Source organism: Panthera pardus, unplaced genomic scaffold, assembly GCF_024362965.1.
Source record: "Panthera pardus isolate Hobbes unplaced genomic scaffold, ASM2436296v1 HiC_scaffold_11, whole genome shotgun sequence".
In the NCBI taxonomy this organism is placed as follows: domain Eukaryota; kingdom Metazoa; phylum Chordata; class Mammalia; order Carnivora; family Felidae; genus Panthera; species Panthera pardus.
In genome coordinates, this window is record NW_026526666.1 from 94,947,092 (window position 1) to 94,960,628 (window position 13,537).

Genomic DNA, 13,537 nt, shown 5'->3' on the forward strand with positions numbered 1-13,537 from the left:
GAGCGCTTAAACAGAGCTTCTCGTCCAAGGCACACGCAGTGAAAGTGTGGGAGTGGGGGTGGGTGGGAGGTGGGCAGGGGGCCAGGGAGCAGGGAGCTGGCCCTGCCGAGCCTGGCCTCCACGCCAGCAGGCCTCTGTCACCTTTGATCTCTAGACTTCGGGAGGGCTGGGAGGCAGGAGAACCATGAGAGCAGCCACCGGCTCCCTCCCACACGTCTCTGGAGAGCTCGTTGCAATAGATTCTTCGACCATCCACGTAGGGCTCTGAGGTTTACAGAGGCTTTCCACGAGTTTTGGCTTGTTAGCACCTCAGCACTCAGATTTTGTGGCAGCCCCGTTTTACAGAAGAGGAGAACTGAGCTTGGGCCTGGGGACAGGGCTTGTCCAAGGCCACACGGCAAGTCAGAGGCAGAGGCCAGAATTGGAAGCAGGGCCAGGAATCCCAATTAGATGCTTTTCTCACAGATGAGGAGACTGAGGCTCAGAGATGTGCAGTGGCTTGCCCTAAGTCACACAGCAGCAAGGAGCAGAGGGCCTCGGGGGAAGCCAGAGTCCTGATTTCAAACCCTGAGCCTTCTCCATGATATCACGCTGCCGCCCTGCATGCCTGAGGTCGTTCTCAGTGAGCCTCAGGAAGGTGTCGTATATAGGTGACCAGGGACATGACCAGGTGAGCAGAGACGATCTGGGGCAGAGGAGGAAGGTTTCCTGGTGGAGGGTGGCTCCCGCACTGAGACAGGTAGGGATTGTTGGGACAAGTGGCAATCAGCCAGTGGAGCAGTAGGAGAGGACAATGCAGGCAGAGTAAACTGGAGGTGTGAAACCGTGTGGTTGTGCAAGGGGGAATCACAAGTACTTCGATGTTATTAGGGTACGAAGCAGGGCCTTGTAAGGCAGGTCCAGGAGTGGGGATTTTAAGGTATGGGCAGTGGGGAGCCACTGAAGATTTTAAGCAGGGTGAGGCATGATTACTGTGCCCTAAGCAGAAGTCACTCGTAGAGGCAGGCCCAGAACCCCAGCCTCCTGACTCAGCTTGGAGCTGGGGGACAGCAAAATTCTGAGGATGCTCGGCTTGCCTTGGGGTCTCAAGACTGGCCTGCTCTGTCCTGACCCCCTGCCACTGCAGGAAAGTGGCCTCCATGGGGAGCCGGGTCCGGGTCCGACCCACTAAGCATCAGGGAGCCATGCAGCATTGGGTGGGGCTGGGGTTGGGAAAGGAAAGAAGGCACTGGTTCGTCTCACCAGGCCTTCCTCCCGTTAGCACTAGGCCGCTGGGTGTGGCAGCTTGGTGGCTGAGTCAGCCTTTCCCGGGCCCTGACCCTTACCTGGCTTGACCAGGTGGCCACTGTGGCTCTGTTATTGGGCTATGGTTACTGCCATTGCCAATGAGAGAACTGTGGGTCCAGCAGGGAGCAAGCCTGCAATCCCACAGTGAGCTGGGTCTCAATGGCGCCTGAGGCCAGGCCTGAGTCCCATTCCCAAAGCAACTCAGCCACCCGGTGGCCCCACTGGTGAGCAGAAGTGGACACAGGAAGTGGCTGAGCACAGGAGAGAGATGGCCTCATGGGCTGTCTCCCTCAGGGCCCCGATGGATATGAAGCCCTCCAAGGGCACAGGCCTCTGAGCTGCAGACTGGGATCTGTGCTCAAAGGCCCGTGGGCAGCTGTCTGGAGCCTCCAATGGATCTCATGATTGGCCAGAGGGGAAATTTAATTTTTTAAAAAGTTAAAATAAACCCAGCTCTGCCCTCTAGAAGGCCTAGAAGCAGTGACACCCCCACAGCAATAAGCACATCCAGCCCCCAGATCTTGGCTCCTAAATACCACCCTCTAATAAAAGAACCCAGAGCTCCTTAGAGAAATGGCTGCTTCCAGGGCTAAGACAGGGAAAATACAAGAATTAGTCTGGAGCATTCTGGAGGGAGGGAGAGTAAGGAAATGCTCAAAAAATAAACAGATGAGGGGATGTCAGACCCAGGAGCCAGGCTGAAAGAGATCCCAATGGCCAAACCTAGACCAAGTTGCACAGAACAAAAAACGGGGCACCTGGGTGGCTCAGTTGGTTAAGCATCTGACTCTTGGTTTTGGCTCAGGTCATGATCTCCCAGTTTGTGAGTTCTAGCCCTGTGTTGGGCTCTGCACTGACAGCGTGGAGCCTGCTTGGGATTCTCTCTCTCTTTCTCTCTCTCTCTCTCTCTGCCCCTCTCCTGCTCATGCTCTCTCTCTCTCAAAATAAAACAAATAAACTTTAAAACATGCATTTCCATTTGCCACCCTCAACTGCCAAGACAGGACATTCTCCCTCTCTCTGCCACGTTGGGCACCTCCCTAGATACGATCTGAGAAGCATTGGTTCTGGAGAAACTGAGGCCACATAACCTTCCCACGTTTCCAAATATGTCAGTGCCATTTCCTGTTCTGTGCGAGGCTGGGCATGGGGCCACAGAGGTGAATCAGGCCCCTCTCTTTCCTCAGAAAGAAGAGAGTTCTCAGTTAGATGCGGGCAGGGGCGGCCATACAGCAGGACCCGGGCTAAGAGGGGGAGGAGGTGGGTGAATAGGAGCAAGAAAGAGGCACCCGACCCATCCTGGAAGGTTCAGGCAGGCTCCCTGGAGGAGGAGGAGGAGCCATCCAAGCTGAAACAAAGGTCAAGCGGGAGAGCACCAGGCAAGGTAGAGCAAAATGTCCCCAGAAGAGCCTGTCCCTGCCCTCCATACTCCAGACCTCTGTGGGTAGGGCCTGAGTCTCCCCCATTTGACCGGGACCAACCATGTTCTGGCTCCAACGCCCCCCTAGGCCCTGGCTGTCATGTCACGAGCAGCCCTATGATGCCAGCCCTGCTCTCGTTTCTACCCCAAGCAGAACCTTCATCTCCGACCTCAGTTGTCTCAGCTGGGAAATGGGCCCTCAGGCCGCTGCGCTCCTCGGGTTCTGAGCTGCAGGGGCCTTGGTAGCCCTTTGATACACCCAACCAAGCCCAGAAGAAGGTGAAGGCAGCAATTACGAGGGTGCTGGGTGGGGGTTGCCCTCTTTCTCAGCTGTAACCGGTCCAGGTGGCAAGTTAAAACAGTATCACCGGGCACCCGCCTCAGATCTCCTAATTAATTAGCGAATCCTAGAGGAATGGGCAAGCTCTCCGCCTTCCTTCCCACCCCCACCTCCAGCTGTGGCCCAGGGCCGAGAATAGGGCCCACTGCAGGGCAGATGCTGCTGGAAAAGAGGTTGAGGATGTGTGTCTGACGTGCTTGCGTTCTCAGCTCGGGCCCTCTGTGCGCTCACGCCGCGCTTTATGCCTGGATCGCCTGCTCCCCAGAGCGGCGTTGGGCACCTAGTAGGCCCTCAATAAATATTTGCCCGATCAACAAATCAATGATGGGAATGGGGGGGGCCTTAGGACCCAGTGGGGAGCCATTTGGGGCCAGATTGTCAACATCCCAAGAGGAGGGTTGTGTTGGTGAGGGGTACGCGTTGCACAGACAGCCACAGTTCCCGCTGGCAGGCTGGAACCAGCGTTTCTGAACACCTACTGTGTGCCACTCAGCGTGCCAAGTCCGAGACCCACACTGTCTTATTGAAGGCTCACGATGACTCTGCAAGGCACGGGTTTATCCCCACTTTACAGACGGGGACACAGAGGCTCAGCACGGTGATGGTGTCAGACCGAGGTCCCTCAGCAGGATTGACAGAGCAGGGTTATGAGACCAGGGCCCTCTTGTCCCACTGCCTGCTGCTGATCGACATTTGGGGGTCTTAGGCGTTCCTGGGAAGCAGGGCAGCCGGAAGACCTTTGGACAGGAAGAACAGAGTCAGGGACACTATTGGACGACTGTTGATTTTGCCGTGGGCCCCCGGGCACGTCCCGCGGCGTCTCTGGGTCTCAGTGTGCTCATTGGGCAACGTGGAGGCCGGAAGTCCGTCCCGGCTGGGATGAGGGGTTCCTGCCTCCACCCCAGCCCTCTTCCAGGCAGTCCCAGGCCTCAGGCCCCACTCCAGCCCCCGGGGTCTGGCGTCTCAATCCAAGCCTTGTCAGCCAGTCCCTGTCGGCAGAACCAGACCCCGGTTTCTGGGAAGCTGCGGCCGCATCCCGCCCTGCCCGGGATGGGGGCCCCCCTCTCTCCCCCTGGGCCTTGGCCCCATTTCAGCAGCCTCATCACATTCCCCAGTGGCCTCCACTGCCGGATGGACGGACGCAGTTTCCACACTCGTGTGGCAGAGCCCGGGAGCTGCGTGACCAGGTCTCCTGCTGGGCAGAGGGGTCCTTCCCCCCTCCAAGGACCAGGCCTCGGGGCCCAGTTAGACCAACCTCAGCATCTGGGCACAGACAGCCACACCCCTGCAACCCCAGGACACATCTCCCGTGCCCAGCACCCCCAGACCCTGCGCCCTCACAGGGCACCCTTGTGCCAGCCAGACGCCTCAAACCCGCCCTGGCTTCTCCTTCCCGGCTCTCCCCACCCCCGCACCCCTTCCCTATTTCTGCCTGTACTCACTCTTCCAGACCCAGCTGGGATTCCCCATCCTCTAAGAGACTTCCAGAACCTCCTCCCCGGCTGCTAACTGATTTGGGGAAAGTCCGCCCCAGCTGTCTGTCCACCCCTGACTCTTCTAGACAGCTCAGCTTCCTTTCCTCAAGAACTCCGTACCAAGGGGCGCCTGGGTGGCTCAGTCGGTTAAGCATCCAACATCAACCCAGGTCATGACCTCGCGGTTCATGAGTTCGAGCCCTACACGGGGCTCTCTGCTGTCAGTGCAGAGCCTGCTTTGGATCCTCTGTCTCCCTCTCTCTGCCCCTCCCCTGCTCATGCTTTAGCTCTCTCTCTCTCTCTCAAAATAAATCAATAAACATTAACAAAAAAAAAAAAAAAAGAACTCCATCAAGTCCGCTACTAAGTACCCCATGGGCGGGGGATATTGTGTCCCCCTCTTTGGCCAGGACGATTTAGGTCAGTTGTCCCATATAATTAGCAATAGTGTTCCTTTTCATGCTCTGTCCCTATTTGGATGATAATTTATTTGGTCGCCCTACCATGAGACGTGGAGAAGGGAGGGCTTTCCCAAAGCCCCAAAACTGGCAAGTAGCAGAGTCAGGATTTGAACCCAGCACCTTGCCCCAGAGCCCCGCCCTACACTGATGGGTTTTGGCATGAACGAGCCTACCTTGGGCATTCTCCAGGGCCTGCTGTGTGCCGTCTGTTGACCGGAGCTCCTCCCCACACCCTTGACCTGACAAGCTGGCTTTCTCTTGCCTTTTGGCTCATGCGTCCGGCCTCAGAGAAGGTACCCCCCCACCCTTCTTAAAAGTGCCCTGGACCCCCTACACATTTCTTTCCTGCACTTTTGACTCTGCATCTGTGGGCTCATGTGATGTGATAAATATCTGTCATTGACGCCCGCCTCCTGCCCAGCGGCCAGTCTCATGAGCCTGTTTGGTGGCCCCTGGATCCCCAGTGGGATGCCCCCACATATTTGACGAAGGAACCAACGAGTGGTCCTTGGCACGTGCCAGGGAGAGGGTGGGGAGTAGGAGAGCCCAGGGGGTGCTCTCACAGACTCCTCAGGCTGCTGGGGAGAAAGACCCAGGGAAACATCAAGAAAACGCAGAAGATAAATTCTGCGGTTTGACAAGCACGGGGACTGTGGGATCCAGAGGAAAGAGCAACTTGCTCAGTGTAGGGCAGGGCAGGGAAGGTCTCCGGGAGGAGATACTGTCTGAGCTGGCTTGAAGGGTGAGGTGATAGCCGGGAGAATGAAGGGTTGTTCGGCTCAGAGGCTGAGGGCAGACCGGTGTGGCCGCAGCTTTGAGGGCAGGGCCCTGGGCCACAGGGAGGGTCGAGGCTGCAGGGGTCGGCGGGAGCCTGGACGCAGAGGGCCTTGAGGCACAGCTGAGGATTTTATTTTTATCCTAAGCGTGGGCATCAGGGAGCAGCTCAATGGTTTTGAACTGGGGGAGGCGAGGTGGGCAAGAAAAACCTCAACTGTCGTGTTTTTTTAAAAAATCGTGCTGTCCCCTTGGGAAAAAAAAATATCTAAGTGTTGACGTATAAAAAGAAAAGTGGATTTATTTGTGTGCCATTGTGGGCCCAGAGCCCCTGCCTGCCTGGCCCTCAGGGCTGTTCTTCAGAACAGCTCCGGGGACTGAGCCACGAACTTGCAGGTGTCGCAGCCCCATCCCCCCACCCCCACCCCATCCCCAGCCATCTGTCTGGGAAGGTCCATTGTGGTGGCCTCTGACATCACCACAGGGGGCAGCGTGATGTCACGGGGGCCCCATTGTGGCCGTGGAAGGCGAGGTGCCCCCCCCTAGATACCCCCTCCCGCCCTCGCCCAATCCTATTAAGCATGGGCTGGGGACAAAGGAAGGCGCTTTGTGTTTTAACGGGTCTGAAGTGAGTCACAGGCTGCAAAGGGAGGGCATAGCAAGAGCCTGTACATTCCAGAGCCTGCCACCTCCCCCAGCCGGGCCTGCAGGTCAGGCTGGAGGCCCTGCTGTCACCGCCAGTCATTGTCCCCATGCCAGGCCCTGCGCCTCTTATCCGCGTCCCCCTCAGGTGTAGGACCAGAGCCTGTGATGTGGAGGCTGCGGGCAGGACATCCTCCTACATCCCCGATGTCAGCCTGCGCGGTGGGGGTCCCCTAGAGCCCTGGGCTGGGAGAAGGAGCCAGAGGCAGCTGGAGCCAGAACAGGCAAGAGTCCCTGAAAGATAGCTTCAGGGCATAGCTGGGGGGGCCAAGGCCTAGAGAGGGACAGGACTGGTCACCCGGTGGCATCACTGAGCACTTATCAGCGAGCGCTTAGTAAATTCCTACTGAGAGCCGCACTGGCCTGTGCTGTAGGTCATGTGATCCCTGAAACTCTGGAAGGTGGTGGCCGGGACCGGCCCCACAGAGCTGACCACTCCGGACAGGCACTCAGAGAGGGAGGCTCAGCGTGGGGACAGCTAGGTGGCCGCTTCCTTGTCCCAGGTGTCTCTGAGAGAAGAAGGAGGAGGACTCCCTGAGGCTCCAGCTCAGAGGTCAGAGGGCTTGCTTTGCAGTTCCTCTTCTGCAATGAACTCGCATGCCTTCCCCTCACTGAGCCTCTGTTTACTCCTCTGTAAAATGGGACCAATCAGACCCTTCTCACAGAGTTGTGGTGAGGACTGGATGTGATGGCGTGAGTGCCCAGCTGAGGGTGGGGGCAGGGCATCGCAGTGCTGGCACACAACCCCCCCCCCAACCCCATCTCTCCTTGGGTGTCAGCCCTCAGCCAAGTCTCCTTCCAGGCTGGCGTCCGTCCCCTTTGAAGGGCCTGTCTGGTCCTAGGCTGAGAGTAGGGTGCAGCCAACAGGGGATGCCTAGGCGGGGACAGGCAATGGCTTCAGGAGGGCTCAGCACACCCCACTGCCACCCGAGTGGGTTCTCCATCTTTGGCAGAGTACCCAGGCACGCGAGGAGGCTGGGGGTGGCTCAGCTTCAGGCAACAAAGCCCCCTTTCTCCCCAGCTTGAGGAATGCCCGGCACCCCTCTCACCCCCGCCTCCATCTATATGGAGACCAGACCCCAGGGTTCACTCTGTGGGGCCCAGGCTGGGCACTGGCCCTGCCCCGAGCCTGTGAGGCAGGCCTGGCCCTTTACGAGGCAGGAATGTCACCCACACCCACCTCACACACACACACTCACGTGCACACGCACACACACTCACACACCCATGCCCACGTGCCTCCCCCAAAGAGCCCAGCCCTCAGTTTGGAGCCCTGAGCTCAGTCCAGAATCTGAGGCAGTCTGGAGCAAGGATGTCCACGGCTGGCTGGGGCCAGAGAAAGGGCCAGAGTGTGAGTGCCCTGTCTCACCTTGGCTCTTCCTGTGTCTTTGTGCTTGATGATGTTTTTTTTTTTTTAAATATCTCAACTTGGCAAAGCAAAAAGTCACAGTCCCACCCACACCTGCCCCATTTTTTGAACTGGCATGTGAAATCCCAGCGTCGGAGCCCCTGACTCTGTTCAAACCCCTCATTTTTTACCAAGGAGGATGCGGAGGCCACAGAGCCCCATCGGGCTGGGACTAGTGTGGGGGGGGGGGGCTGGGGGGGGTGAGGGTTAGGGGCTGGTGAAGACCGCACGTGGGAGCTGGTGGCATCTCATTCCAGGGCAAGGGAGCAGAACTGGCCTCCCCGGTAAAGGATGCACCCTTTGTACGGATGAGAACACTGAGGCTTGGAGGGGAGGAGCCGAACATTCCCCAGTGAGGAGTGGAAGAATGATCTGAGCTCCAGCTCTGAGGCCCCGTGGGTGGGAGGGATGGTTAGAGGGGCCTGAGCCCCCAGCTCCCCTCCCAGCCACCGCAGCCCCAGTCTAGCCCCAGGCCTCAGCTAGGGCAGGCCCATCCTGGAAGTGGGTGTTCAGGCCCAGGCTGCTGCCCTGGTCTTGACCCCCTGAGCAGGATCTGCCCCTCCTGCCACAGCCCTGGCCAGACTCTGCCCAGACACCTCAGGAATGTGGGGGGAGGGGGAGACTCAGGAAAGATGGGGCCTGGGGTCCAGAGGTGGACAGAACAAAGAAGCCACGTGTCTGGACTCTCCCTGCACCCCCAGGCTGGATCACAGCCGGCAGAGGCAGAGGCCCCCAAGAGCGGGTCAGGCATGTGTCCCTATGTGCTGTGTGACCCTGGGTATCCTGCTGCCCATCTCTGGTTTCCTGGGCTGTAAAATGGGGTACAGGAGCAGGGGATCTAAGGCAGAGGAGCCTGCTGCAGGCCTGAGGTTGGGACTTCTGGCAGAGGGTAGAGAGAAGTAGGGGGCCAACCCTGCGGTGGGCTCTTCTCCCTGCCTCCTCGCTCAGCCTCAGGAATCGCCTTAATTACAGCGTCAGCTTCCCTGCGCTTCCTGCCATAAACCCAGGAATCTAAATTAGAGGGCAGGAGGCTGGCTCCCCCTTCCCTCCGACCCCCCAAGTCTGCCGGGAAGTTCTCCTGGAGACAGGCCGCCAGTGGGGGGCTAACTACAGAGGTGCCCAGGGCCCAGGCTCGGGGGGTCTGAGAGGCCAGGCAGGCGGGTGGCTATCCAGAGAGTCCTCATGCCTGTCACTGCTGACCAACTGCTACGTGCCAGGCGCGGGGCTGAAGTCGCCCTTTTGATCCTCCCAGCACTTCAAGACTGACGTCAAGATCCCCTTTTACAGAGGAGGAAACTGAGGCGAGAGCCCAAGGTCACCCAGGGTCTCGGTGGCTGAGCCAGCTGGACCCAGGTCTCCAGCTCCCGGACCAGGGCTGGCCGCCTTTGCAGAAGGCAGAGGGAAGGGTGGGGAAGGGTGGAGAAGGGAAGGGGATGCTGACCCATGAATCGGTCCCCTGAGTCCCAGGGGGAGAGGGGAGGCAGTTGACGGGAGGGCGCTGAGGGGCTGGTGTGCAGAGATCAGGCAGGATATAGGCTGGAGTTCTGAGCAGAGTCTGCCTTCTGTAAGCCTGGCCTGGGCCTGGCCCTTCCCCAGGGGCCTGGCCAGGTAGATCAGGGCTGGGCGGGGCTGGGGCCCTTCAGAGTGAGATCCAGCCGGAGAGCCTCGTGTGTGTGTGTGTGTGTGTGTGTGTGTGCACGCGTTTGGGGGTGTGTGCAGTTTGCGTCTGTGGGTACTTCTGTGTGACAGGGAGTGCATGTGTGCATGCATGTGGTGGGGAAGTGAGGTCATCTGGGCAGAAGGGAGCTGAGCTTGTCCAAACCACTGGAGCCACTGGAGGAGAGAGAGACAGACTTGGGGGGGAGGCAGCATGCCGGGGTGGGGGTGGGGGTCTGAGGGAGGGAAAGAGACCAAAGCAGAGAGGAGACAGCAAAGGACAGAGACAGAAGGATGAGGTGGGGTGGGAGGCAGACAGACAGACAGGATGAGGGGGGACGCCCCGGTGGTCGTGGGGGCACAAGGAGAGGCCCAAGAGCTGTCCAGAGAGAAGATGTTGAGTTTGACAAAGAGGGAGCCCGAGAGCGGGGCAGGGAGGAGCAGCCCTGGAGGGCAAGGGGGCTCAGGCAAAGGGGCTTCCCACTGGGCTGCCCCTGAGGTGAGGACAGAGGGAGGGGGACCGAGGGAGGATGCCTTACGCCTGCTTTTTGTCCCGGTCAGTGCATCTGAGGTCACCCAGCCCTCAAGCAATATTTTTTAACGTTTACTTATTTTTGAGGTTTATTTATTTGTGCCCGAGGGAGACACCGAATCTGAAGCAGGCTCCGCGCTGTCAGCACAGAGCCCGACACGGGGCTCGAACCCACAAACTGTGAGACCATGACCTGAGCCGAAGTCGGCCGCTCAACCGACTGAGCCACCCAGGCGCCCCGGCAATTTTTTGAGGACCTCTTACGCATGTATCCCAGGGGTGGGGTCTACCTGAAGGAGCAGGAGTTCAGAGGCTTGAGAGCCCAGGGGGTCTCTGGGGGTATGCCCCAAGAGCATGGGGGCAAGGAGGGGAGGCTGGGGGAGGCCAGGACGGTGACTTCAGATGGAGTAGCAGCACGGAGGCTGGTGCAGAGCTGGGTCGGGCCACACCCGGGCAGGGCTGGAGCCGGGTGGGTGGGGCGGGGGGGGCAGGTCCCACTTCTCCTCAGCCACATCCCAGCCCCATCACCCGACTCTCCTACGTGGCTTCCAAGGCCCCATGGGCCCTGCAACCTGGCTCGCCTCACCTCCCACCATGCGCTTCCTAACCCGGCGATTCTCAACTGTGGGGATTTTGCCCTCCACCACAGGACATCTGGCAATGTCCGGAGACATTTTTGCTTGTCACAGTTGGAGGAGCGTGCTGCTGGTATCTGGTGGGTAGAGACCAAAGATGCGGCTAAACATCCTGTAACACACAAGACAGGCCCTACAACAAAGAATCATCCAGCATACTCATTTTCCCTCTTTTCCCCCTGAGCATGCCAAATGCGTTCCTGCCTCAGGACCTTTGCAGTTCCTTTCGGCCTTGACTAGAACACCCCTCCCTAGACCGGCACACAGGTTGCCTTCTCATTCTTCCAGAACCTGCTCAAATATCCCCTCCTTAGAGCAGTTTTTCCTGACACCCCCACCCCCTTCCACACTCTCTATCAGAAGCCTCTATTTATTTCCCTCCCAGCCCTTATCCCCAAATCACGACGGTCTTGTTTATTTATTCAAGTCCTTATTATAGTTTGTCTACCCTCCACTTGGCCGTGAGCTCCATAAAGGCTGGGAACTTTGGCTTTTCAGCAGCACCCAGACGCTGAGTACTGGGTGTTAAAATTTCACTTAGAACAGCCAGGGGCTATTTTAAGCACTTTGTTTAGAACACTTTGCATATATTATCTTAATATTATATATTATCTTGGCATATATTATCCTATGAGGTAGGCGCCACTGTTGTGCCCATTTCACAGATGGGGAGACCGAGACTCAGAGATGTCAAGTAACTTGCCCAAAGTGACACAGCTGGTCAATGCACGAGCTGGGATTTGAACCCAGGGAGGTCGGCTGCAGAGTTCATGCCCTGACTTGAAGGGGCCACACTACAGCCTCTCTGCAAATGTGAGTTGAGTGGATATGACTCCATGTCAGGAACCCAGACCCCCATCTCCTCCTCTCCCTGAGAAAGACGATCGCCACTCTGTAACCTGGCCTTCTTGCCTCTCGCCCCCGCCCCAGATCTGTAGAACTGAGGAGCCTCTCCAAGTCAGCAGGGAGATAAGGTCCTCATTGGCAGATTCTGACAGGGAAGAGACTTGGGGACCCAGACGTGGGGGCTCCTCGTCATGGGGAATCCCCCACTGCAGCCAATGCACTGGGGCCACAACCGCTGCCCTGAGTCACTGTTGACTCTCCCAGGCACTCCTGAGTGCTGGGGAGGAGGCACGCCCCTTCCTCGAGCCTCCCTGGCAGGGCAGGGTGGACCGGCATTGGGGTGAATCTGAGGGCTGTGCCCAGCCCCGCACTGGGGCTCCCCCAGCCCAGCTGGCCTCCCCTAAATGAAGAACGACAACCAGGAGGGGGCGGTTGGTAGGGGCAGCAGGAAGCTCTGGGTGCCCATGCCTGCTTGGAAGGCTGCCCGGAGCTGTTTGCTGCCCGGATTCCCAGCTAGGACGCCACTCACAGTCCCAGCTTACTGCCCGCCCCTCTGGCCATGTCCCCGGGCCCTCTCTCTGTCAGGCTTGGTACCTGTCGATTAACCCAATAGCTGACCCAGTCTCCCCAAAACATCCTTCCCTGGCCCTGTCCCCTCTCCCAGCATCTGTGGAGCCCATCAAGGGACAGTCTCGACCTGGGATCTGCCAGGGAAGGCTTTAATTCTTCTTCATTCGACTAGCCTTTCGTTCCTAACCATCGGAGTGCGGTGGTTAGAACGCGGATGCTAATCTATACGGCCGAGTCAGTATTTTTCCCGCTGTGTGATCTCGGGCAAGTGCCTGAGCTGGACCCAGTTTTACAACACGGGGAGGTTACAGGGCTTTGGGAAGCTTCGCTGGGATGAGGCATAGAGTACTGAGCATGCCACTCAACTTGTGATACATGTTCCATCATAGGAGCTGTTCTTTTTCTTTATTCTCCGTGAAGAATTTCCTGAGGCCCCTGGAACACACAGACCCCTAATAGCAACCCCCAGCCCGGATAAGGCTTGATCCCGAAGGCCTCCTGAGCGGACCCAGGCGGGGACTCTGGATTCTCATCCTGGCTTCACCACTGGGTTGCTGTGTGATCCGAGTGAGTCGTCATCCCTCTCTGGGTCTTGAGCTCCCTGTGTGAACAGTGACTGGTTGGCTTGGATGAGCAAAGGAGAATCCGTACGGTGAAGAATTCCACCTGGGTTTGAATCCTGACTGCCGCTTACTGTGACCCCGGGCAAGTGACCTCTCTCTGCCTCGGTTTTCCACTGCCAAGTGGGGCAATAACAGTACCTACCTCCAGGAATAAGTGAATTAATGCCTGGAAAGTGCTTTACAACAAGTCTGATACGCAGCTAGGGCTCAACAGGTGTTAGCCATTATTATCAGCTAACATTATCTCTGAGGATCTTTTTCTTTTTCAACTGAGATATAATTTACATACCAGGAGATCACCTTTTGAAAACATACGCTCGAGTCATTTTTAGTACACTCAATACTAATTCCAGAATCTTTTCATCATCCCTAGATGAAAGCCTATACCTACAAGTCCCCATTCTCCACACCCTGCCCCCGGCAACCTCCGATCTGCTTTCTGTCTCTGCGGCTTTGCTCATTCTGGACATTTCATAGAAACGCGATATGCAACGTTGTGTCCGGCTTCTTTCACTTAGCACGACGTTTTCAAGGTTCGTTCCTGACCTATCCGTATTTCATTCCTTTTTTTTTTTTTTCTGGCTGAATAATATTCCATTGTGTGGATGGACCACATTTGTTCATGGACATTTAGGTTGTTTCCACTTTTTGGCAATTATGCACAATGCTGTTCGTGAACATTCAAGTATGAGTTGTTGGGTTTTTTTTTTAAGTTTACTTATTTATAATCTGTACACCCGATGCGGGGCTCGAACTCACAACCCTGAGATTAAGAGTCTCGTGGTCTATCAACTGAGCCAGGTGGTGC